Here is a 24,628-nt window from a genome sequence, read left to right as displayed (position 1 = left end):
TGTTCTATGACAGCCTATCCATCAAATTGCAAAAATCTGGGAAAGAATTCAACATGACTAATCATATTGACAGATGGTAGAATTTAGGCACATAACTCCCATACACTATTATGACAATATGTTCCAGTATTAGATTGGGCTAATGTACCTCACTGATTTTTCTAAAGCTTCTTCATTCATGCTGCTCATGTTTTTCCGTTGCTACTTCAAATCTTTCTATTAATCTCTCACTCCACTTGTGCATTTTTCAGTCTGGCTTGCAATGCAGAAGAACAAAGTATTTTCCTCTGAAGTAGTTTCTAACTTTAATCAGAAAGGGGGCGCTGGGGTCTGCATTCTTCTGTACCTTAAAAATGTTTTAAAATATATCAAGTACAGATGTAAGTTGCCATCAAATATTCCTGACCCAATGGCCTTTGGTTTGATTTTGGACCTACTCTGTGTCTATGTGAACAGTGCCATATCTGTTTCCTTTCTCTCAATCTCTTATACAAATACACTCAGAAATTTGTCATATCTTAAATCTGCCCCAATTGGGGAAAGACAGAATTATTTCAGGATTAACCAGGACTCCAGCACATATAGCCAAAGAGCTGTTGCCATTCCCACAAGCTTACTGATTTTAACCAATTGTTGTAAATCATTTACCTCAAGTGACTACATTCACACATTTTTTCCACTTAATAGAGTGCTATATCTATTTTAGCTCTCAATGGCAGACCTCATGGTATAAGTATGATTATGTGAAAGTACGGTTCCGTTCTGCTTGCCAAATAAAGGCAAAGAAATATAGGTACTGAGGATTTTCTTGTGAAATTTGGCTACCAGCAAACACAGAAGGAAGGAAAGAGTGAAACGCCTGCCAATTTGCAGGATTAATGACCATAATGCTACCCACAAATCAACTTTGAGAAACATGTCTACTACTCAGCAGTAAAGCCATTTTTGGAAGACCCACTTCGGGAAGGCAGTACTTCTGGGCAATATATTAAGGGCTTGATTTTCACAATAAATGAAGCCTTAAGCCATGTGCAATTGCACATCTTCTGTATAACACTATTAATGTCACTATGCATGGAAACTGGGTATGTGCAAGTGCAAATGGCATACAAGACCTATTATGGAAGTTTTGACTAAGGAAGGTCTTCAATATTTGGGTAGTAGAGAACTTAGTATAACTGAAAACAAAATAAATCGCAATGAACAATGCACCACACTTTCAGTACGTTGCACATGCAAATGTGCATATGCATAACTATGTTGTGGAAACCGTTACTATGACTATACACACAACTGAAGTAGTTGTAAGAGGAAATGCCCAGTCAAACTGACCACACAGGCCTCCAGAAATTACTATGATTTCACCCATTGTCAGAGGAATTGTATTAGCTAGTTAGGCATGAGAATATGCACACAGTTTTGCACAAAAATGTACACTCTAAATTCTGAAAATCTGGACTGAATTGTACAGGCAATAATTTGTGGGAGTGTAACATGTCTAACAAGTTCTGACCAGTGCATTATTATTGTAATAATGCACACCTGCGAACCACTCAGATTACTAGCTCAGTTTAAATCGTTTATGGATTGATGGTAGATTAATGAATTTAATGAACAACATCTGTTCCAAGCTCACCTAGATGACATGTACAAATGCATATAATACTGAGGCAAGCAAAGATCTCTGTCAGACCATACTATAATTTGTTAGCTTTTTCAAGATCTAACATGCCATGACACTCCTACATAAAAGCAATCCTGCTTTGGTATGAAACTATAATATGATAGTTGACTCCCTTCTGAAACATTAAGCAGTGTTCCATGGCAGAATAACTGGCCAATAAGAGAACAATATCATAAAGAAGTGGTGCCCAACCTTACAGGACAGGCACATAAACCTAAACATAATCTTGTGTGAGCTAAACAGATTCTACATATTCTAATAAGAATTAAGTCACCTGTATTGATTTATAGTTTAAGTTGAGCTTGTTTTGTATGTATTTAGATAGGACCTGTCTATTTACGCATCTGTGTAATTAAAATGATGTAAACATGATGACAAAATGCCAATGAATCAGTTGTTAGTATATTGTGTTGAAGCAGGCCATGGGTCTTATGAAATAATCTGGTGGGCTGTGTATGGCACCTCTGTCATAAAGGATGCAGCTCAATTGTCCTTCATTAAAATAGCCTTCTTTACACTAGAATTTCAGTGATTCAATGTCAGTAATCAAGTTGCCAGTCCTCAGGCTTATTAAGTGATGATAAATTCTCTAACACTTACAGATGGCCAATGAGCTATATTATAATATTATCAGCATATAATGTATAGCTATGTTATTTATAAATAAGCAAGACATTGGGCTGGAAACCTGAAATCTACCATAAAATATAAAAAGGAGAAAAGAAAAAGGGCTATCTATTAAACTGGACTCTTGTCCCCTAACACCAAACACCCAACCATTTGTAACAATTTAAAATACATTAGTTATATCTGATATGTATTCTCAATTTTTATGGCTACATCCTTTTCAATTTCCCTAGTATAACTAGAGCCCTACCAAATTCACGGCCAAGAAAAATGCAGCACAGACCATGAAATCAGGTCTTTTGTGTGCTTTTACCCTACACTATACAGATTTCATGGGAGAGACCTGTGTTTCTCAAATTGGGGGTCCTGACCTAAAAGAGATTTGCAGAGAGTGACAAGGTTATTTTATAGAGATCGTTGCATTGCCACCCTTACTGCATTCAGAGCTGGGTGGCTGGAGAGCAGCAGCTGTTGGCCGAGCACCCAGCTCTGAAGGCAGTGGCCCACCGGCAGCAGCACAGAAGTAAGAGTGGCAATGCCATACCAGGCCACCCTTACTTCTGCACTGCTGCCTTCTGAGCTGGGTGGCCGATAAATGGCAGTTGCTGATGGAGATCCCAGCTCCGCAGGCAGCAATGCAGAAAGCTGGCAATACCATACCAGGCCATGCTTACTTCTGTGCTACTATTGGTGGTGGCTCTGCCTTCAGAGCTGGGCTCTTGGCTGGCAGATGCTGCTCTCCAGCTGCCCAGTTCTGAAGGCAGCGCTGCCACCAGCAGCAGTGCAGAAGTAAGGATAGAAGTACCACAACCCACCCCGCTACAATAACCTTGCGATCCCCTTCACCCAACTCCTTTTTGGGTCAGGACTCCTATAATTAGAACACTGTGAAATTTCAGATTTAAATACCTGAAATCATTAAATTTATTATTTTAAAAATCCTATGACCATGAAATTGACCAAAATGGACCGTGAATTTAGTAGGGCCCAAAAGACATAGATTCTTCCCTATTAATCAGGGGCGGCTCCAGGCCCCAGCACGCCAAGCGCGTGCTTGGGGCGGCATGCCGCGGGGGGCGCTCTACTGGTCGCTGGGAGGGCAGCATGCCTGCGGAGAGTCCACTGGTCCCGTGGCTCCAGTGGACTTCCCACAGGTGTGCCTGCGGAGGGTCCGCTGGTCCCACGGCTTCGGTGGAGCCGCGGGACCAGTGGACCCTCCACAGGCATGCCTATGGGAGGTCCACCGAAGCCATGGGACCGGCGACCGGCAGAGCGCCCCCCGCGGCATGCCGCCGTGCTTGGGGCGGCGAAATGTCTAGAGCCGCCCTTGCTATTAATAAGAGACAAAGAGAAGATTCCAAAGGCAAGGGATATGGCTATTGAATATTATCATGGTTTCCCACATTATAATGAAGGAAGGCCAGGAAAGTGGGCATTTGTTCAGAGGAGGGCTTTGGTAATATGATTCCTGGGAAAAGTAAGTAAAAAACAGCCAGCTGAAGAGAAGATAGTTCAGATTGCCAACACAAACAGGCCCTGAATAGTTTTAGACAGTAAAGACTTTTGAGGAGAAAGGTGAAGCGTTATGGAGTAGAAACAGAGATGGAGTAGACAGATGAATAAATAGATGTGAAGTACTGTCTGTTTCCTAGCCTTTTGTGTTTGTAAATAATTAATTGTGTACAGTACATGTGTTCCTTGAACATTTCTAATCAACAATATATTAAAAAAATGAAATCTTCCGCAAGTCCAGAACCCACTCACTGTGGTCATGGGGTGCCTTGACTTCTAACACTGCCACCCACAATGAGACTGATCCAAACCCATTAAAGTCTTTCCATTGACTTTAATGGGACTTGGTTCTCAACCAATATTAATTTCTTACTGACTGTGAGGCAGATGTTGTTCTCATGCCATTGACTGGAAAACTAACTCAAAGATATGCAAAAAGGTTTTTAAATGTTTTGTAGAGTTTTTTTATTTAAGAGGGTTTTTTAAAATATTCTTTTCAGAGATCACATTTTATAGGCAGGAGGTATAAAAGATTTGTCTCCCCAAGACTTCAGCTCAGCAAGTATTCAAGCAGAAATAATGATTAAATGAAAAACAGATTTTGAAAATTTTAAAAACTTTCAAAAGAATAAAAGTATTGTTCAGAAGACACTGATTTGGTGGACTTTTGCAAAGATTCATTCATAGACTATAAAAACAGAAATGACCATTTTGAGTTTGATCATCTACACTGACACCCTGTATAACAGACAATAGAATTCCACCCAGTGATTCCTGCAACTTTTCTACTAACTTGTGGAGGATGATGGAGCTCAGTCTTCTGTAAGTAGAAAGGGAGGGGTTTTTGGAAGGACTTTCACTGTTACGAGAGGCCTGATCCAAGCCCAAGGAAGTAAATTGAAAGACTCCCATGGACTCTCATGAATTTCAAAAAATCAGGCCCTAAATTCTGAGTATAATAGAGACACAGAAATAAAGATGAATCAAGCATTTTTGTGCTGTTGGTGTTGTGAAAGTGAGGTACAGTGGGCATGGATTTCATTTCATAGCATGGAGCAATCTCCCCTAACAGGAGACACTAATATGAAAAGAAGAAATGTATCCTTTGATTTTGTTCAAATTTTGCCTTATGAACATTAGTCTGAAAAACTAATCGTTAGGGTTTTGGTGGTGTTACATTAGGGATGAATTTGGTCAGTAGGTCTAATTCAGTGTTGTCTTAAACAATGGTGTGAATTATGTGTGTAAGCATTAAACTACTGTAAATTACCCGTTTGGTACTAAATGGTTGTAAAAAATGATGCTAGTGTACTTTACACACTGGAAGATGAAAGAGTGTGATGTAGCTGGAAAAGCAGCCAACGGGATGGTATAAAATAAAAAAGTGATCTAGTTTTTCTTCAAACACTTTGTTAATTACTTTACAGGCTACATTTACCCATTCCTTCTCCTTGGCATATATATTGCTCCCTTTGCACATCCATTGGATACCAAACCAATGCAGGTTGTACTTCTTTAGCACTTATCTTTTTTCACACACTGTTTATGTCACTGATTAATTTAACCCAAAGACTTTCACAGGAACTTGCACTACCTTTGAATCTGGTACACTATGACAGAATTCGATAAAACTCAACAAGCTGCCTTATTTACCTTGATAGTTAAGCTAAAATTAACTTAGAAATAACATTTAGCATCTCTACTCTCTCTGAAGGCATTTGTTTGTTTGTTTGTTTTTTAAGGTGAGGGGGTTGGTTCATGTTAACAGTTCTGCTGTTATGGCTGTGTTGTGTAGTTTCAAATTCATTTGCTGAATTAAAATCCAGTGGGCACATCATTAATTTGGTCTGAGAAATACAGTCATGTTCACCAACAAGAGCCTGCCCTTCTTATTCTACTGATCAACTGCCTTGAGACCAAGATTAGATCTGTTAGGGATAAGAACTAAAGAATTGGCAGTATTTTCATGACTAGTGATTGACATGGCAGTTCAGTTCTCTGTATAGACATGGGGATCCAGATCCTCAGCTTTTGTAAATGGTCATAGCTCAATTGCAGTCGATGGTGCTATATTTTACACCAGCCTGATGAATCTCTGGTCTTGAATCTCTAGAATACACCTTCTAGACACTGATTCTGAGAATGAGGATCCAGGATGAAGATTTTGAAATTGAAAGATACTAGAAAATACAGACTAACTAGCTAGTAAATTAACACTGAAAGCAGGTCCATGAGATATATGTTAGATCTTCATAGATTCATCAGTTCTAAGTCCAGAATACACCATTAGATCATCTACTGACCTCTCACATAATACAGGCCACAGAATTTCACCCAGTTACTCCTGCACTGAGATACGGGCTGAAGCCACTTTTAAAATTTGACCCTATAATAAAGTCCATAGTATATTTTGTATGTACACATGTTGTATCACATACTGATGACAATCAAGAACATTCTTAGAATCTACACTATGAAAATTTACAAATTTAAAGCTCAAAAGTGAAGTTTCTGGTTACCAAATACTTGATACGAGCCCTGATCTTCAGGTCTGGGTAAGCTGTGCCAAGCATAGGATCTGTGCGAGGTGAAGCAAACATGGCCTTACATCTCCTTTGTGCTCCCCTGATCTTCAGCTCTGCCAGGAACTCCTCTGGCACCTTGTGCCAGTTAGAGCAGCCTTATAATCAGATCGGGTAGAAAAATTTCCAACATATTTTTCCATTGTCAAAATCAAAACTTTCCATGGGAACATGCTGATTTAGAAGAAATTTCATGTCAGAAAAAAATGAAATAAAAAAAGAGCACTTCAGTAAGGTAGACCTTATCAAAACAATTTTTTTGATCTTTTGTTTCCAAATGAGTTTTTATTTCAAATGTATTTATTTAAAGTTGAAATCAGAACAGAAGGAAAACAAATGTTCCTATTGACCCAAAATGAAATTTGTTGACAATTTTGTTTTGCAGGAAATTTTGAAATTTTTTTCCTTCCAATCTGGAACAATCTTCATTGTTTCCTTGTACTTCCCCATCAGTCTATCTCCATCTGTTGTCTCTTGTCTTATACTTAGATTGTAAGCTCTTTGGGACAGCGATTGTCTTTTTGTTCTGCGTTTTACAGCATCTAATGCAAGAGGGTCCTAGTCCAGGATGAAGGCTCTTAGGTGGAATGACAATACAAATGAGAAATTATAATAATAATTTCAAAACATCTGAATTTCCCACATAACTGAAATTCCATGTTTTGATCAGCTCTACTTATGATTGTTCTAACTTATGCCATCTTGTAGTACCATAAAGACGTCCAAACATGGTCAGCATGGAACAGTGCTCCAGCCTATCTCCTCCCTTCTGGTTATGAAGAGTTGCAAATTGAACTAAGGATCTAGTCTTAAGTGTTAAAGAAACATGGCTACTCCTATACACACCTAAGTATAACAAAACAAAGTAAGTTCCAAAAATAATCAATTTTCTGATTATTTTAATCTTTCCTCCTCATATTAAATTGTCTAGTAAGTAGGATGCAATCTAGTAAAACCCTATTTTTGATTACTATTCAGTCTAAATAAACAGAAGATTTTATTTAATTCAGTTCAAAATGTTCCCCAGCTGGAGATATTTTTCCAACAGTTTTCTGAGCCAAAAATTTCCAACTTCTGAAACATTTAAAGGATATGTGCATGTTTCAATACATTTTTTTCCACTTTCTAAATTTAATAAAAAATTATGTTTTGTTCTCCCTCTGATACTTGTCCCCCCTCCCCCTTCAGCAGTAAACCAAAATTATTTAAATGTAAATTGACCTTGAGTAAAACTTTCAACTGCTCAACTCAGTTTCTGGAAGGCAACATCTGAAAAGAACAACTTTTGCACAGCTGCTAGAAAGAAGTTGAAAGTAATACAAGGTGGGTGGTCAGTCTTGACTAGTCAAATTCAGCTATCTAGCATGATTTACAGTATTTGGGTATCTGTATTTCCATGCAAGACACAGCACTGCTGAAAACCGGCGTTTCAGTTCTTGGAATGTTCTTAAATTCCAATCTTTTTATAACAGTACCATTCCCACAAGTTCTAGCCTGACAAAATTGTTGGCTATGACCAGAAACACCTGTAGAAAGTGGGTATCACCAATGTGGACATCTGTTTCCCACAGGTTTCTGGCCTGTGTCCTTTTGCTAACATGCCTCTGCCAAATTTTGATGTAAAAGCGATGATGCAAAAACCATATCAGAAATAAAGCAACATTCTGATTTTAAAAGAAACCATCATGAGACCTTTTGCTAACATGCCTCTGCCAAATTTTGATGTAAAAGCGATGATGCGAAAACCAGATCAGAAATAAAGCAACATTCCAATTTTAAAAGAAACTATCATGAGACCTTTTGCTGACCTCTGAGTTTTCCTTTGCCCTTATTCCTTTCTGCATTTTTTCCCCCTTGGTGGTAAAATGATTACGAAAAACAGATTGAGTAATATGTCAAAGGCTACAATTTAATTGAAAGAATGTTAGGCTCATAATTGTTAAAGAGGGGAAAGTCCTATTAGCTCAGATCCCTTGACAGTAGGTGAATTCTTGTCACATGCTAGTCTAAGGTCAATTATTTTCTTCACATTTCCTTTATAGCCTAATATCTCGTCACCAAAACTCCATCAATAGTGGGTGTCTCATATTAAGAGGAACCTACTGCTGACACAATTGTCCCTACATGAACAGTCTTCTAATGACAACTCATTATCTATTGCCTAAAAAGAATATGATTCTAACTCACTGGAGTGTTCAATAAGCCCAAACCAAACTGGCAAATACTAAGCCATTATCTCCAGTCAGCATTTTACAAAAAGCAATAAAAAAAATATCACAGAGTTGTTCAATCATCTGCTATTGGATGGTTTGTTTAGATATATGAATGTAAAGGCAAATCCACAGACCAGCTCCCAGGCCAAGTACCAGGTAATAGACAGGTAATAGGCCAGGTAATAGACAGATGTGCTGGTTGGGAGAGGAAGAATCCTGCTCCCTGGGCTGTGAAGCAACTGCAGAATTGCTCACAGAACCTATTCCTGCTGGAGTCGTAGTAGCTTCTATGAGCCTTCATGTGGCCCATCACAAGAGGCTGATCTGCCCTTGCCCCAACCTAGCCCACTCACACCTTGCTCTCTCTCACCCCATGCTACCCAAATGCATGGCACCCAAATGCATCTGCTGTTACATACACTTGGAACTACCCCACGTAGGTGCAAGATCTACCCTTACTTCCTTAGGTTTAGAGAGCTCTTGACAACAGAACTGATGTAGTGCCTCTTTGCAACAAAGATAGGATTAAGGAGAGTGGGAAAAATGGGGGTGTATGATCCCAAAAATGGAAGGGAAACAGAAGAAGAGCTATAGTATTCCTGTGGTCCTGTTCACGCCCACCAACTCCAACAAGGGAGGAGGCTGTCTGAATATGAAAACAGGAACGATTAACACCAAAGGTCTACCACCTTCTCAAACTTTAACTCACAACTCAATGTATGTTTGGAGTTTTTTTTTCACCCATTGGTTGTGGCTGTTCAACAAAATGACATGTATTTTGACTTTAGTAGAACACTTACAATAGGCTCAATAATGATTTTGCTGCAGTTCTGAGAAAACTGAAATTGATTACACAACATAAGCACTATAGTACATAGTACCCCCTAGCTTGAAGTGGTTTCTATCATATACAGGGTTTGCAGTTTGGTTCAATGGCTTTCAGTACCTCCACTACACAAATTGTTCCAGCACCCCTGTTGCGTACTTGCGTAACATTGACCATGGCATACTATTTTTCCACCGTTTTATTTCAGCTGTCCAAGATTTGTATTTTTACACCATATCAGTGGTTTCAGGGGGGGAAATTCTTTGGATTAAAATAACAAACCCGACCCTACAAAGTCCAAGCTCTAGGAAAGCTATTTTTAAAAGCTATCTAAGTAGTTACACAACAGTATTACTACAATGTACTAATTACATATGTATGCCAGAATTAAATGGATGTGGGCCAAATCTTCAGTGGTACAAATAGGCATAGCTCCATTAAAGGCACTGAAGATATGCTGATTTACATCAGCTGAAAATCTGGCCTACAATACTCTTTTTACTGATTCAGAGAGTGGTTAATGTGTATTTAGTGTCACTTAATGCAAAGCTTTACTGAGATTTTATCACCTGTAATTTTCCAAGTTTTAAGTACTTCATAGCATAGTTTTAATTTAACTTCTATTCAAGTCCACTAGTCATAAAGCCAACAGTCAAAATCACAGTTGATCAGATGCACATTTTGGCTGCAGTTCCTGTTCTTTTTGTGGAATTTACCAGGTTAAGATGGTAAGTGATATTAATCATAAGGGAATGTGTACTTATTCAGTCAAAGCAAGGCTATTTTTAGACTCTAATTTTCTTCATTAAAATATGAGTTAACCATTGCACAAATGTAGCCCTGTCACAAAGGGAAACATTTTCAGTAGGGACAGACTTACCTGTGTAAACAAAAAAAGCGTGCACATTTGTGCAATTACATTTATTTGTTTATTTACTTCAGTTATACATATATTTTCTGCAAGTGCAACTGGGTATGTAGGCCTTTAAAAACCTATTTGTAGGCACAATTGCACATGTAAATGTGCATACATCATTTGGGATCTCCTCCTTTGAAAATTTCACTTGGAAGACTCAGACTGGACTCTATAACTGCATTTTTAATGGAATATTCCCCCCCTCCGCATAACTTGTTAAAATGGAGAAAAGTTGCTGAAAATGTCTACAGCTATTTGAAATGTAACCTCATGAATGTGCAGGAACTCCCTCTGAGCTGATGGAATTACAGCAGTGTAAATCAGCCTCTACACTATGTTCTGTAAGAAAGGAGTACAGGGCCATGCACACTGATGGTAGTCAGTAAATTATATAATAATAATTAGTTTAAAATGATTGCTGCTGGGCTTATTTTTTGAGCTGCCTTTGAGCCTTACTTTTCTCTCCAGTCTGCATGGTGACATGTACACTACCAGGCCCACTGATAGCAATTCCAGGCCCCAGGGCCATCCCTAAGGGGGTGCAGGATGGACATGACGAATCTGTCACTTTTTGGGACCGATTGCACCAGACTATGGGGGCTCCCAGAGTGCAGGGCCCAAAGCGGTCCCCACCCCACATGCACCTAGGAGCTCTGCGGCCCACCCGGGCAATTTAAAAGGGCCTGGGGCTCACAGAGCGGCATCAGCGGCAGCTGGGGGATCCCGGGCCCTTTTAAATTGCCTAGGCCCCTGGGCCCCTTTTGTCCCCCCTATTGGCGGCACTGTGCACTGCAGATGAAATAGTGAGAAGAGCACAGAACAAAAAATAGGCCTCAGCAGTACTGAGGAAGTGCAAGGTGGGAGGGTCCCCAGAGCTCAGGCTGCAGCCCAAGTAAGGTTGGTAATTTTGGGTGAGCATATTCCTGAAGATTTCATCACATGATAATCTTTATTAAAGATTACTCTTTTAATCCTGGAGACTCCAGGACAATCCTGGAGGGTTGGCAAACCTAAGTCCAAGCCCGGAAATCTACATCACAATTAAACAGCTCCTTAGCCCAAACCCCATGAGCCCAAATCAGCTGTCATGGATTAGCCATGAGTGTCTAACTGCAATGTAGATATACCACAATAGTATACTTATCATGGATAAAGGCCTTTGTGAGAACTAATTATAATACAATATACAATTAATTATTTGAACATATCATTGGAGTGTTGAACAAGAAGAGTTTTGTAAACTAGGGTGAAATACAAGAATGTAGAGACTAGATGTAGAAACCAAGAGAAAGAAACTCTCACAGGAATCCTGTCTATAGTTATAACCTATTTAGGGAAATTTTCAAAGAGTTTAACTCCCATTGAAAATCCATGGGAGTTAGGTGCCTATGTACCTTTGATGATCTGGGCCCTAACTGCCTTTCCAATCAACCCCGTTATCTTTTCTAGTGAAGATGCAACCATTTCACAAGTAAAATGGAGGATTTAAGATTATTGAGCAAAGTAGACTCTCTAAATTACCTATATGGAAAAATCTCAACAGCTGGGTACAAACAGACCTTGAACAAGCACTGAAACAACAAAGTATTTCATTTTAAGAAATATGGTTCAATTTGATAACTTTAAACCAAAGGTAGTTGAAAAATATTAAGTATGTTTCAAGAAAAATGTTGGAAAAAATCAAATTCCATTTTAAATGATAGGTTTTACTGAATTTTTTTTTGAAGGAAAAATTCCCCAAATATTACTTGATTTCCAAAACCAAAAAGGACTTTTTTGTTTTTCCTATTTTTTTTTCACTTTTTCTCTCTCGCTCTTCCTCTCTTCTCCTCCTGCCCCATTTTGCCACTGAAAAAGGGGAGGAGGAGAAGGAGAGAAAGGAAGAAAAAAGAAAAAACAAAACCTGAAAAAAGATTTTTTTTTAATTTTTGGTTTCATTTTTTTCTGTTTTCAGCCTTTCCGCTTAAAAATGGGACATTGTTTAAACAAAAACAAAATTCTGCAAAAAGAATTTTTTTCTAAAAATACACTTTAAAAAAAAGTTTCAAACATAACATTTTTACCAGCTCTACTTAAAACTATTAAGCAAAGTAACAATCCAATGCTCAGAACTTTGTTAACCCTTTATTAACTCTCTGTACAGCAAAGCTCAGCATTTTTCAAAGTTGACACTGCTGAACTGCTACCTACCAGTTCCAGTGCAAAACAGCGGTTCCATTTGGCCGCTTGCAGCTAAATCATTTCAAAGTGTAAAACCAATGCTATTTCTGAAAGCGCAATTACTGTCCTTTTGCCTCAAGCCATGAAATTAACAAATGTTCATTGCTTTTCAGATGATTAGTTAAAGAAATCATGTGGGAATTTACGCTATCTCCAGTTCCTTCAAGCATGAAGAGGAAAATCTACACTTGAGGTAAGTTTCAGAGTGGTAGCTGTGTTACTCTGTATCAGCAAAAACAAAGTTGTTTTTACACTTGAGGTAGAAATCAGACTAAGGATTCAAAGAATGGTACACTGACCCTTACAGTTTTGCTTCAACAGAGGATACTTCTGGTGGGCTGTATCTTACCCTGCCAGCCTACACATGCGGTGATCCAAGCATATACAACAGTTACAGAGACTTCGAGGTTTATATTCAGAAAGATGTAAAAGATGTTTGGATCACTGACAATCTCACTACAAGCAGAATGGCAAAGGATAGGATAACAAAGAATCACGTATTTTCACATTTTAAGGTAGTTAGTGCAGGTTGCCTGAAAGGAGAAAAACTAGTTTAGATATCTACTCAGAATGACATTTCTCTCTCTCTCTCTCTCTCTCTCTCTCTGTGTCTGTGCATGTGTGTTATAGATACAGCTCTCTTGACACAGAAAACCATAATGATGGGCCAGATCTTCTTTTTTGTTATTCAGGCAAAAGTCCCATTGAATCATTGGGACTCTTGCCCGCATAAGAAAAAACTGCATGAGGAATTCAGAATTTGACATACTATTATTACTAACAATAATAATTAATGACTCTAAAGCATTCCCTACACTCTGGTCAAGGCACTTGGGAGCTCCCCAACAATTTAAAATATGGAACAGCAGCAGATAGATAAAATATATCACCAGATGTCTTTGTTTATTCTGTAGCTTAATGATGGCAAAATAAAAAAACAGTGATTAATTAAGAGGAGCAGAGGCAGCCTAAAAATAGGCATGACTGGTTCAGAAGCCCAAATTGCTTCTGAACAAGAACAAATTTTAAGTAAAGGAAAGACAACATTGATCCTTCTTAGGGGTTACAGATATAACCCTTGGTGATGAGAACATTTCTATTGCTGTGTGGTGACAGGAACTGAGTTTTCTGGGTGGTACCGACAGTAATAATGCACGGGGTGGTCAGAGAGATCATAATACACTGCATTCAACATTTTTCTTATAAATATGAATTATTCACTAGAACAGGACAATCTCAACTCCATGTTCCCAAAGGTTTCAGAAAACACATAGCCAACACCAGACTGACAATGCCATGTAAATAATTCACAAAATTTATGAAAAGCATGAATATGTATTTTGTGTGTTATCAATCAGACCCATCCTGCCAAAAGGAGGGAGACGGATGTGGGAAAAAAGCTAACCACATTTACTGTGCTAGTAGGAAAACTTCAACTGTTTCAAAGTATTGCCACAGAAACCTGACATTAAAAAAAACCAAAATCCTGCTAGAGAAAATGATGAATAGCTCAGAAAGCGTGAATTGCTGACATATTTAAAAACCATTGTCACCGGAGTACTTATTACCTGTTTTGTGAATCATTTTAACCTTCAAGCTACTTTTAAAGTGATGCTAGCTTACATTCCTGACACTATACCATGTATTCATCCTGAATTAGGCTTCATCAGCTGAATCACTTCATATAAAGTAAATCTTCACTACTTTTTGGTAAGCAAGTATTTTCTGAAGATTGAAAAAAAGCTTCAACAGCAAGAAACTTTCACTCACTCAATAGAGAAAAGCACAGTACATTTTGGATACAGACACTAACCTAATTAAAAAATACTGCTATTTTCCAAATAGAAATCATATTCTGCAGGTAGTCTCCACATAAAAGACAACAGCCATTTTGTACACATTAAAATTCCACAGGACTATCTATATGTGTGACTGAACGTTCTAAAAAAGTATTCCTTCTCCCTTCATGACAGAAATATTAAAAACTACATTGTACCTATGAATGAGATGATCATTCATTTGTCTCATGAATTAACAAAGAGCTATAAGGAAGCTTGAAGTGTGTAATCCCTGTGTCTAGATCTGGGAGGTTTCCTTGACAACAATGCACAAACAGCAGGGAATGTGTATGCATCCTCTGAACAGTATGTAACCATGAGGGTACTGTTTTCTGGTCTCTATGGCTGTCGGTAAAGGAATGTGAAAAAAATATTCATCATTCTATAATATGCTCCTCAGAAAGAGCCAACAATTATGGCCAGCACACTATTTAGTAGTTTTGTTAATTAATAAATGTGAAATTTCAAAGCTGTATTTTGTTTTTTGAAGCAGAAGGAGGAATAATGCACAAAAACATAAACTTACTCTGGTTTTTGGTTTTGTTTGTTTAGCTTTGGTTCATACCATTTGCATTTCAAATAGAATTTATACTGTGTTTGTGTCTCATTTCTTCCTAACACTGGTTAAACAAGAGTATGGTAATGTGGTGAAATTCTAGCAGGCTTAATTAAGCAATAGGTCCTTCAAACAGGCTTAAATATGTTGATTTAAGTCTCTGCTGCCAAATGGCCTTAAATGTATTTTTAAACCCCCCCCCTTTCTAGAAAGGACTTTTGGAAGTCATTGTGCCAGATTCTGATGCCAATTACAATGGCAAGATTCTGATCTCAAGTACCACAGTGGAGATACTCTGCATTTATTCTGGAGCAACTGAGATGCAAATCTGGCTCTCTGTCTATATTTTTCAGTTGTTAGGAATGGATATATAAAGGATTAGGTCATTCAGGATATGAAAATAATTCCTATAGTTCTCTGATAGATTAATTACCTTATTAACAAAACAAGTAGCATCCATATTTCACATGGAAATGTATCTCAAAAGAGTCAATTTTCTGTCTTAGCTGAACACTAAGCACTAGCATTGACACATTACTGCACAGAAACAAAAAGATGAGGGTCTACCCTTGACAAATAAATTACCATATCAAATGGCATCTTTGACAGCCAGTCAGAATACCGGATGTCTGACCATGGCAATAATACACTGCTGATGTAAGTCAGCATCCATTTGCTGAGCCTATTTACAGTAGTGATTAATTCGATCCCTTCTCTCTGATTGGCAAAAGCACACAACTGATCCATTCTCAAGGTCATCCAGAATACAGTGCCTGGTCCAACTTCTAGTGAAATAAATGGGAGGTTTTGTATTAACTTAGAGAGGACCTTAATCAGGGCAACAGTGAGTTACTTACACACTGCTGCACCAATAAGCCACCACAGAGAGAAATGTATTTGGATCAATTTTGTGGCATAATACCCAGGAAGTTATGGCAAGAGAACACTGTCACAGGACCAGCTGGCTTTGCTTTCCAAATAAATGTCACCTCTCTGCATCGGCATTTACATAGCCATAAGAGACCGTTTTCCTGAACCATTCTAGTTCAATGATATTAACTTCAAAATATATGATAGCTTTCTCAAGAGCTAAGCAGTTGCTAATTAAGCTAAACTTGTTGCTCATAAATAAAACAATCCAGTTCACATATATCAACAAAGCTATGCAGAGACCAGATGTTCCATTTCACAGAGGATTTTGAGATTCATTCCAAACTGGAGCAAAACCCCAAAATTTTGAAATTCTCTGTGAAGGAAAATTCTGAAAAAAACAAAATTAGTTTCGGGTTATTCCAAATGCTTTGTTTCAACAAAATTAAAATGTTTCAACTTAGAGTTTTTAATGTTTGTATTATTTTGTCAAATACATAATAATGTAGAATATAATACAACATAAAAAATTCAAAATGAGAAACTGACACATTTGTTCGGCTATTATCAAAATGGTATGTTAAGACACTGTCAGAACTTCTTTTTTAAAAACCAGAATTCCAGCTAAGTTGACCCAATTTGGTGAAGCATTTCTATTTCAACAGAACTGCATATTTGGATGGAATATGGTTTAGTCAAAATTTCTCTGACTATCTCCATAATCTGCTTTTTTAAGCAATAAATCATTGCATAATCACCACAGATAACAACAGGGCTAAATAACAAGGAATGTAAAACTTTCTTTATAAACCTGGAACACCTCCTAAGAATAAATAATAGGTTAGAGTAACAGACATTTATCCTCTCAGTGAAGAAAAATGTCTAATTTTTATTCAATACGTCAGATATTACCATAGGTGCTTCCTCACCCGGAGGACAAATATCTTTCTAACTCAACAATGAATACATATAATTAAAATAACCTTGTTAAAAATAGCAAGTATGTGGATATGTCCCACAGAACAGCGTCCTGACTGATATATACCATTGTGCATAAATAATCTTAGTTTTAAAAAACTATTAGACTTATTGTTATATTTTCCGAGCAATGTCACACTTAAAGGGGAAAATGCTACCCTGTATTGCACAGGCATGTAGAGTGTAGGGAGTCTTTTACTACCCAGTACACACATGCTGCAGTAGAGTAGGATTCCTACTTAAAACTAAAGAAAGAGCCAGCAGGGTTTGATGGTATTGGCTACCATGTCTACCATGCTTGACAGCACACCCTGACCCAAGGAAGTATGGTCAGATGTGGCCATCAGTGCTGTGAGACAACGACCTGAGCCAGCCAGGAATGAAAACTCGTCCTTTTCAGAAGAAAAGTAAAATGTGTCTGACAGTACTTAGATACAGGCCAATTCTATACTATCCTTCCCTGTGTGAAACCTGTGAATATCTAATTTTTGCATGCATATATATAAAGACATCTAGCAAGTCCCTGTGCTACTCTATCAAATCCCACTGAACATGGGTTCAGATTCTGATACTCTTATACTAAGTAGTACCTAACTCTATCAATAGTCCCCTTAGCATCAGTGGTACTAATTGGGGTCAAATCGTGAGCGCCTTATTCCCACTGATATACTAAAATTCATATGAATAGTTCCACTGAAACATTATAAAGTACTATTTTATGTGAATACTCTGGCCCATGATGGGCATTCTCAATGAAGAGCCCTAATTATGACTCTATTTGCAAGTTTTGGGGTTAATGGCCATGATTAATCCACATGCTGTGCTTAAGATAATTACTTTCGTTCAAATTTCACACACTTTGTTCCAAGGCAGGAAATAAACATATTAAACAGAAATCACATATTAAACACACACAATGTTTGTAATCTCTTTTCATAAAATTCCACACACACAAAGCACAGGTTCCCTCATTTTCATTCTGTTCAAGGCTGGAGGACACAAGAAACCAGACAGAGCGGTTGTGAAACCCTGGATCTAATAAGCACCTTCCAATGTATTCACTAAGTAAACACTCCAAAAATGCAGGTGTGCAAATTACTCCTCATACAGACAGAAGCTGTTTTTTCAGTATCCCCTCAACCGCTGTTAAACCACCCCACACTACGCCCCCACTATCATTTTTCAGCTAATTAAAGCTTTATGAGCTAAAAAAGTTCCTTTGGGTTTTTTTTCAGCTGCTAACTCATAGCCTTCCAGCTACAGCATCATAACTCACTGTTACAATCCACTGGAGCTAATGTAACATACCAGGATCATGAGTAGCATGTTTTGTTTTTCCACCATGAAAGACAAGCCTCATATGATTAATTACTAATTATGATCATGTAATCATAATTACTAATATGATCATATATGCAGTGCAAGGATGTTTTTCCTGTCCATGTTGAGTCCCATTCAACATTGATCATAAGCAAAAGAGAATGGCATGAAGTTCTATACAAGTAAATAAAGTCTAAAGCATATTCCATTATGGAACTTGCACACTGTCATTTTCATGACAAAAAAGGGGATGTTTCCCCATATATAAAGATATTTTCCTCATTAATTTGCACACCTGTCCTAGACCTGCCCATGTCCCATAGACTGTCAGAAAATGTCATGCTTTATATTCCTCATAATTTGTGCACCTGCCTCAGATTCATTCACATGCCAGTGCATGGGCTGTTTGCCATAAATTCTCTCAAGGAAAACTGTTGTATTCTTATACAAATAAGCAGCTTGATCCATTCAGCTATATTCTTTCTCTTATCAGCATTTCAGCGTAATTGCCAAAATATAACATAATGGGCTTGCTTTTCAGCCAGGCCTCAACTATCTTCCATGGGTGCAATTGTACACCTCTTTGTAACTGGAACTTCATTTATGCACCCACAATTAATTTCATGCAAAAATACTTGCAGTTAGATGTTTAACTATTTAATTTGTGGACAGAACAAGAAGAGAAATCATTGTGGAGATGCTATCTTTGGTCATCTAGTCCAATATTTGAATGATACAAATATACATTTCTCGCACGTATATTTAAAATCAAACTGGGACATATACTGTACTATATGAGGAACTAATTTATGACAGTCTAGAATAACCTAATATCCTAGTCGATATTTTTAATTCAGTTTCATTCAATCTAGTCAATATTCCACATCATTCCTATATGGGTCTATAATAAATAAATAATAATAATAATGTGCCATACATCTATAACACACACCTTCTAAAGGCATCAAAGTGCTTTAACAAAGTTGGTGGCAGATTATGGCTCGCCCATGCGCAGTTTTGAAACTGAGGGGAAAAGTGCAAGAAACCTTTCCCCATTCCACCTCCCGCAGAGGCTGACCATAGGCACAGTCACTAGCTCAGGAAAGCAAGGGAGTTCCTTCTGCTACAATTCACTAGGACTCTAGCCACCCCAAAGGAGTCTTGGGTATGGCCTCAACAGCCATATACAAGTGTGGGGTGGGGGAGGGGGAGGAGGAGGAGGAGGAGGCTACAGCAAAGTAATGCACATTGTAAAACATAATCCCAACTATTCGTACAAAATGATGGGATCTAAATTAGCTGTAACCACTCAAGAAAGATCTTTGTGTCACTGTGAATAGTTCTCTGTAAACATCTGCTCAGTGTGTAGCAGCAGTTAAAAAAGTTAACAGAATGGTAGGAACCATTAAGAAACGGATAGATAATATGAAGAAAATATCAGAATGCCATTATATACATCCCTGGTACACCCACAACTTGAATAACACATGTAGTTCTGGTTGCCCCATCTCAAAAAAGATAGATTAGAATTGGAAAAGTTACAGAGAAGGGCAACGAAAAAGAGTAAGAGTATGGAAAAACTTCCATATGAGGAGAGATTAAACAGATTGGGATGTCTCAGCTTGCAAAAGAAATAACTAAGAAGGGATATAAGAAGGGATAGAGACCTATAAAATCATGAATGATGGGGAGAAAGTGAATAAGGAAGTGTTACTTACCCCTTCACAAAACACAAGAACCAGGGGTTACATAATGAAATTAATAAACAGTAGCTTTAAAATACACAAAAGGAAGTACTTCACATAATGTACAGTCAACTCAATGTCAGGGAAAGTTGTGAAGGCCAAAACTATAAAGGAATTAAAAAAAGAATTAGACAAGTACATGGAGGATAGATCCACCAATGGCTGTTAAGCAGAGTGGTCTTGGATGCAACTTCATTCTCTGAGGGTATGTCTACATCTACAATTTTGCAGTGCTGGTTGTTACAGCTGTATTAGTACAGCTGTATAGGGCCAGCGCTGCAGAGTGGTCACACTTACAGCAACCAGAGCTGCAAGTGGTGTTAGATGTGGCCACACTGCAGCGCTGTTGGGCGGCTTCAAGGGGGGTTCGGGGAACGCGAGAGCAAACCGGGGAAGGAGACCAGCTTGCCCGCGGTTTGCTCTCGCGTTCCCCGAACCCCCGAGCAAGCAGGTCTCCTTCCCTGCGGTTTGCAGGGGGGTTCGGGGAACGTGAGAGCAAACCGGGGAAGGAGACCAGCTTCGCCGCGGTTTGCTCTCGCGTTCCCCGAACCCCCCTGCAAACCGCAGGGAAGGAGACCTGCTTGCACGGGGGTTCGGGGAACGCGAGAGCAAACCGGGGAAGGAGACCAGCTTCGCCGCGGTTTGCTCTCGTGTTCCCCGAACCACCCTGCAAACCGCAGAGAAGGAGACCTGCTTGCTCGGGGGTTCGGGGAACGCGAGAGCAAACTGGGGAAGGAGACCAGCTTCGCTGCGGTTTGCTCTCGCGTTCCCCGAACCCCCTGCAAACGGCAGGGAAGGAGACCTGCTTGCTCGGGGTTCGGGGAACGCGAGAGCAAACCGGGGAAGGAGACCAGCTTGATTACCAGAGGCTTCCTCAGGTATGCTGGGATACCTGCTTATTCCACGGAGGTCAAGAAAAGCGCTGGTAAGTGTCTACACTTGATTACCAGCGCTGGATCATCAGCGCTGGATCCTCTACACCCGAGACAAAACGGGAGTACGGCCAGCGCTGCAAACAGGGAGTTGCAGCGCTGGTGATGCCCTGCAGATGTGTACACCTCCTAAGTTGCAGCGCTGTAACCCACTCACCAGCGCTGCAACTTTGTGATGTAGACAAGCCCTCAGTGTCCCTAGCCTCTGACTGCCAGAAGCTGAGAATGTGTGACAGTGGATGGATCACTTGATGATTTTCTATTCTTTCATTCCTTCTGATGCACCTGGCATTGGCCACTGTTGGAAAAGAGGATACTGAGCTAGCTGGACCATTGGTCTGAGCCAGTGTGGGCATTCTATGTGCTTTTGTAATTCTGCTTCCAAGACACTATTCCACTTAGGTCGGGTAACCCCAAATTACTCCCTTAATGAGAGGCAAAAGGAAAATAGAGCTCATAACTAATTAAGACTAACAACACCTGTATGAGGTACTTAACTGTTATTACGCCCACTACAGATAGTGAAACTGAGTTGCAGAAATTGGCTTTTCACCATGTTAGCATAATGGCAAGTTTCCACTGTACCGGACAAGTCACATCAATGATGTGAAATGAAACATACTATTCTACTTCCATAGAGTCCTGTTCCGCTGTTGAGGTGAACTATTGTTTCCAGCACCAGGACCGGCTCCAGGCACCAGCTTACCAAATAGGTGCTTGGGGCGGCCACTCCAGAGAGGGGCGGCAGGTCCAGCTATTTGGCAGCAATTCGGCGGAGGGTCCCTCTCTCCCGGTTGAAGTGAAGGACCTCCCACTGAAATGCCGCAGATTGCGATCGTGGCTTTTTTTTTTTTTTTTTTTTCTGGCTGCTTGGTGTGGCGAAACCCCTGGAGCCAGCCCTGTCCAGCACAAACATATACTGAAGAAAAGGAGGCGAAGGAAGGTAGAGAACTGACTCACACAAATGTATCAATACTACTGAGGAGACATTTATATACAATAGCTTGAACTATACATACCTCAACTCATCTTGTAATTGTTTTGGTATTATTTTCAGGACTTGATAAGAAAGTTGCTATTTGCAAGGAGATATTTACACTTTTTGTACTTCAAAATCCTGGCAGGATTTTTTTCCATCCCTAGTTTATTGTTGTATTTAAGAGTGTTAAAATATATTTTATTGAAAATATGCTAATGCAAATGAGGACAAACATTGTTTACTAAAGATAATTGTAATTCTGAATACTGTTTCCTGTGATCCCTTAGCTGAGAACCAACAAGTTAATGACACTGTTTTATATAGTTCCCTGATGACTATGAATCAACTTTCATTGCAAAGCGTATCAGAAAAATGGATTGTATCACATTCTGTAGTAACTAACTTCTGGTGAAGTGCATCTGTTAGTAATCTCTGTCAAATTGTCTCCTCCTTAACACTTACTGTATGTATTTCCTTCAGAATAAAAGAAAGTTTATGTACTAAGAAGCAGTGAATTGAAAATGTGCTTGATGGGATCTTGCAAAAGTTTTCTAGTACTTCTGTGGAACGAAAAAAAATGGTCAGAATGTTCAAAAGAAAAGCACCTTTAGGGGCAGCTATCTGATTAGATGTCTAAGGCTGGGAAATTCACATACAGTGGCTGTCAGATTTGAAAACAGGCTGGGGGAAGGAGGGAAACAAACTTTCATTCTAATCCTGCACTAAAAAGATGGTAAAATCCCTTCTTTTTGAACACAGTAGAGAAATTGCCATTTGGGGAATTCCACCTTATTTTACAGAAAGAGTTATTTTGATTCATACATGGTAGAATAAACCATCCTTAGTGACAAAAAAGGTCCACTGACTGAAGTTAAAGCTTCAACCACTGACACATATACCCACAAACATACACAAATACACACACAGAGATTTAAAAAGTTTTGAAACTCTAACAGAAGGTAAAGTTTGAAGAAATTCTGCTCTAAGGGCTAGATCATTAGTGTGAGATCTGGCCCACAGAAAATGACTGCACACTCTTGTGTTGTCCCAGAGCATCTCAGGAGGGAATTGTGACCCAGGGAATCACAGCACCCTTCTTCCCCTGACTGCTGGTGCTCCACAGAAAGAGTGAACTGAGACCTGCCTCAGCATACACTCCTGTTGCCCTGGCATACCTTCATCTTGGGGGACGAGGAGTCAAGGCTACACTCACTCCCCAAACCCTCCCACCCTTCCTGACCCAGGCTTGAGGGAAGGATATAGCATCTCTGTGAAGACTGCTTCCTCCTATGCACAGTAAGCTGTGGTATTGTTATACTCGTGCATACAAGTAAATGGCCTCTTCTACTCCACAATCTGATCCTTAGATAGCGAATGGATTTAATCGAACTTTCATGAATTCAAGAGTATTTTGTATCTGACTTAAATCCAATCCACATACCTCAATCATTTGATGTGGCTCATCAGAGTGTCTCATCTAATTGTGACTTCTAAATATAGGCACTAGGCAGAACACAAACCCACAATGCTGCTAATATGTCGCATATTCCAGTAACAAAAGTACTGCTCAATTAAAAAAAAACATGTAATCCTTTCCAGTCTAGTTTTGATATTAAGCCCCAATTGTTCACAATGTATTTGTCAAGACTATGCAGTTTAAATATTGTAGATATATATAGTACAAAACAAGCAAAAGTAAAAAAATTGCACTCTGTACAAGCTCCGCTTACTACACGGTATTACTTTTGCCTTTTGATTGGTGCACACAACTCTATTAGGTCCCAAACCAACTCCCATTGAAATCAATAAAAGGACTTGCATTAATTATAATGGGAGTTGGATCAAGTTCTTTACACTAATGGTAGTTATGGTCATGAATAAGTGGGAAATTAATCCTCTGAGTAATCATACAGAAAGCATCATATTCTACTAGGCTAAAAGAAAAATAAAATGTATATTTTTGTGGCAATAATCATTATAAATGAATTAAACATAGCATGAAATTCAACAAACCCTACAATATACCTCGATTAATCTCCCTTTTCTCAGCACTTTCATATCTCTTTTTTTTTAAACTTAATACTATACGAATGATCTCAAGTAATGGCCAGTTGTCTGATACAATATTTTAATTCAGGAATTGGTAGATTAGTTCAATGCTAGTTTAGTTCAATGTAGTTTTGCAGTTTCTGTTCTGGAAACCCATGGAATTAAAGCTGCATATGCAAGTACAGTGCCTTCAGCTAAAGAACTTCATGAACTTGTGCAAATTATGGTAATTTGCATCACGGACTCTGCAAAGTAATCAGGAAAATGATGATGATACACCATGGCAAATATTTTGCCCCCTAAATCCCACAACATCCACCTGTAGATGTAACAGATGTTCCCAAATGTTTTAGCTGACCACACTGTAAATAGCATTGTTAATGGCTACAGACAAATGGAATGTTAACACTGTCTAATGCTACATTTAAAAATAGTAATGTATGGCATGGAAGCTGTGAAACTAAAATGCTTTGTGTCACAGATAACCAAAGTCCAATCAGTGATTTGAGTACATAATATGACAAACACCATTCTTACAACTCCTAATAATAAGTACAATACATTTGTACTTATATAGTACAATACAGTAGTGAATTTGACTCAAAGACAATTATAATGTACATTTCTAAATTATCTTAAATAATTAGTATCAATATATACATAGAAAAACTTTAAAAACTCCAGTTTAGACAAAGCTGTGCTTCAAAGAATAACTCCTGAAACAGTATATTGTGAAATATTACTATTATGGCAAACTGTATGGACATAGGTCATAGGTCTA

General features: G+C 38.7%; 1 protein-coding gene across 3 annotated transcripts in view; it reads right to left on the bottom strand.

Annotated features, from left to right (window-relative positions):
• Positions 1-24,628, bottom strand: part of VCAN (versican) — a 137,655-nt gene that overhangs the window by 44,087 nt on the left and 68,940 nt on the right. The gene's annotated exons all lie outside the window — the stretch shown is intronic.

This window comes from Gopherus flavomarginatus, chromosome 3 (assembly GCF_025201925.1).
Source record: "Gopherus flavomarginatus isolate rGopFla2 chromosome 3, rGopFla2.mat.asm, whole genome shotgun sequence".
Classification (NCBI taxonomy): domain Eukaryota; kingdom Metazoa; phylum Chordata; order Testudines; family Testudinidae; genus Gopherus; species Gopherus flavomarginatus.
Note: the sequence above shows the minus strand (reverse complement) of the source record. Positions and strands in the feature narration are given on the sequence as shown.